Source organism: Anopheles funestus, assembly GCF_943734845.2.
Source record: "Anopheles funestus chromosome X unlocalized genomic scaffold, idAnoFuneDA-416_04 X_unloc_43, whole genome shotgun sequence".
Classification (NCBI taxonomy): Eukaryota; Metazoa; Arthropoda; class Insecta; order Diptera; family Culicidae; genus Anopheles; species Anopheles funestus.
This window is the reverse complement of record NW_026045169.1, coordinates 36,845-40,000: the sequence shown is the minus strand read 5'-3', so window position 1 is coordinate 40,000 and position 3,156 is coordinate 36,845. Positions and strand designations below refer to the sequence as shown.

The window sequence follows — 3,156 nt, the reverse complement described above, 5'->3', positions numbered from 1 at the left end:
CGATGGGTTAATCATGCACCACTATTATAAAACCCTTTGACGTTTTCCCCCAAGCACGTTGATCCAGTATTACGACGGATACGGTCAACGAATTCTTGGACATCAAAGAGGTTTTCGATTGAATTTCCCCATGTTTCACAACGTACTCTTAGCGGTATCCTACGATACGTCTCACTCTATTTGTGTGTGTGCGCGTTTACGTGCGTGCGATTTATGCGGTTCACCCCTTTACTTTCAGCGCCCTGCGGTCCCAACAAAGGTCCCGAGCACGCCATTATGCACAGTGTGGAAGCGTGTTTCCCCCACGACACTAGACGGGCTGCTCGCCATAGTGTTCTATTGTGGCACGCTCCACCCTGAAGTTTGGTTTGTTGTATATCAAGGAATTGATAGGCACTCAAGAATGTGTGCATCGGCCGGGTTTAATCGTCCGACGCGCAATATGCGTTCAACTTATCGGTGTTCATGTGTCCTGCAGTTCACATTGTGACGCGCATTTAGCTGCGGTCTTCATCGATCCATGAGCCGAGTGATCCCCTGCCTAGGGTTTTATAGTAAGGTTCCCAATGTAACACAATCCCGGTGGTACGTCCAAAGACTAACTTTCTGACTAAGTTGTCTTTATTACCCAATAGTCCCAGGCCTTGTGACTTGTGGCTCATGTCTACGCCCATGGCCACCATTCGCTAAGATAGTTTTGAAGTCACTTTGAAGGCCCAGGAACAACTCTCTTAGCACATCGGTTAACCTGGCGCCGCAGTCAACTCATGTGCTTGGATCGGATCGAGCTATTGAGTATTGGGCCTGCATACTCGCTCATCCGTATCCTTTGCGTACCGCCCCATGGCCCTTGTATGTCTGCACCACAGTTCCTGTTCGTTCCGTGCCTATGGCCGGATACGTATTGCACATCGGTATACCTGTCGCTACTCAGGCAACTCGTGTGCGTGGATTGGATCGAGAACATGGTGTGTGCCCCATGTTATAATTGATAGTCCATATCCACTTTATAGGTTAAAGTCATAAGTTGTGATTGCACAACCATTCTTCATAAGAGTTTAATCACTCTTCAACTAACTTTCGTTCTGGTGTCTTGGTATCAAATCGCGTAAGACACAAGATTCTACTGGCCAAATAGAATCTAGCACATTGGTTAACCTGGCGCCGCAGTCAACTCATGTGCTTGGATCGGATCGAGCTATTGAGTATTGGGCCTGCATACTCGCTCATCCGTATCCTTTGCGTACCGCCCCATGGCCCCGTCCTTAGAGTTAATGACTAGTAGGCTTAACTCTTTGTATGTCTGCACCACAGTTCCCGTTCGTTCCGTGCCGTGGCCGGATACGTATTGCACATCGGTATACCTGTCGCTACTCAGGCAACTCGTGTGCGTGGATTGGATCGAGCTCATGGGGTGTGTAGAGATTCCATGTTATAATTGCAAGTCCATATCCACTTTATAGGTTAAAGTCATAAGTTGTGATTGCACAACCATACTTCATAAGAGTTTAATAACTCTTCAACTAACTTTCGTTCTGGTGTCTTGGTATCAAATCGCATAAGACACAAGATTCTACTGGCCAAATAGAATCTAGCACATTGGTTAACCTGGCGCCGCAGTCAACTCATGTGCTTGGATCGGATCGAGCTATTGAGTATTGGGCCTGCATACTCGCTCATCCGTATCCTTTGCGTACCGCCCCATGGCCCCGTCCTTAGAGTTAATGACTAATAGGCTTAACTCTTTGTATGTCTGCACCACAGTTCCCGTTCGTTCCGTGCCGTGGCCGGATACGTATTGCACAACAGTAGATACCATCACCTGACGTATCTAACACACCACTATTGTAACTCGTCGTCGAAGGACCTTTCAAGTGCCTGATGGCCAGGGGAGTTCTTACACGGCACGGAGACACAGTGATGCTCGCCCATCACAGTGTACAACGATCGAGTTTGCTTAAGTGTCTGGGTACCTACACACCAGACACAATGCAATGGCCACGGATCCACACAATGCACATCACATGCAGAAAGCTTCACCAGATTATGACACATACCACACTCTTGTAACTCGTCGTCGAAGGGGCGTTCAAAGTGCCTTACGGCTAGGGGAGATCTAGCACGGCACGGAGACACAGTGATGGTTGCCCATCAAAGTGTACAACGATCGAGTTTGCTTTCCGCGCAAGCGTTCTAAGTGTCTGGGTACCTACACACCAGACACAATGCAATGGCCACGGATCCACACAAGGCACATCACATGCAGAAAGCTTCACCAGATTCTGACACATACCACACTCTTGTAACTCGTCGTCGAAGGGGCGTTCAAAGTGCCTTACGGCTAGGGGGGATCTAGCACGGCACGGAGACACAGTGATGGTCACCCATCAAAGTGTACAACGATCGAGTTTGCTTTCCGCGCAAGCGTTCTAAGTGTCTGGGTATCTAAGCACCAGACACAATGCAATGGCCACGGATCCACACAAGGCACATCACATGCAGAAAGCTTCACCAGATTCTGACACATACCACACACATGCAACTCGTCGTCGAAGGGGCGTTCAAGTGCCTTACGGCTAGGGGAGATCTAGCTCGGCACGGGGACACAGTGATGGTCACCCATCAAAGTGTACAACGAACGAGTTGGCTTTCAACAAATTCTGACACATAGCAAGCGAGCGACCGAGCTACACCGAAGGCAGCCCATGGTTGGTCACTCGCGGACGATCATCAGTAATGATCCTTCCGCAGGTTCACCTACGGAAACCTTGTTACGACTTTTACTTCCTCTAAATCATCAAGTTCGGTCAACTTCAGCCATGCCAGCTGCAGCTCACGAAGGAACCGCGGAAGGTAAGCCTCCAGAAACCTCACTAAATAATCCATCGGTAGTAGCGACGGGCGGTGTGTACAAAGGGCAGGGACGTAATCAGCACTAGCTAATGACTAGTGCTTACTAGAAATTCCAGGTTCATGGGGACCGTTGCAGTCCCCAATCCCGACTAGATGGGCATTTTAGTGATTTCCCGTTCCTCTCGGAATGGGGGCGCCTATTGGCGAGAACACGCTGCGACCCACATTGTAGCACGCGTGCAGCCCAGAACATCTAAGGGCATCACGGACCTGTTATCGCTCATTCTCAGCTTGCTAAACACA

The 3,156-nt window shown here is 49.3% G+C and overlaps 1 non-coding gene across 1 annotated transcript; it reads right to left on the bottom strand.

The window, feature by feature from the left end:
- Window positions 1-391: 391 nt before the first annotated feature.
- Window positions 392-549, bottom strand: LOC125773630 (5.8S ribosomal RNA). Its single transcript, XR_007420263.1, has one exon. It is a non-coding gene; the product is annotated as a 5.8S ribosomal RNA (ribosomal RNA).
- Window positions 550-3,156: the final 2,607 nt, after the last annotated feature.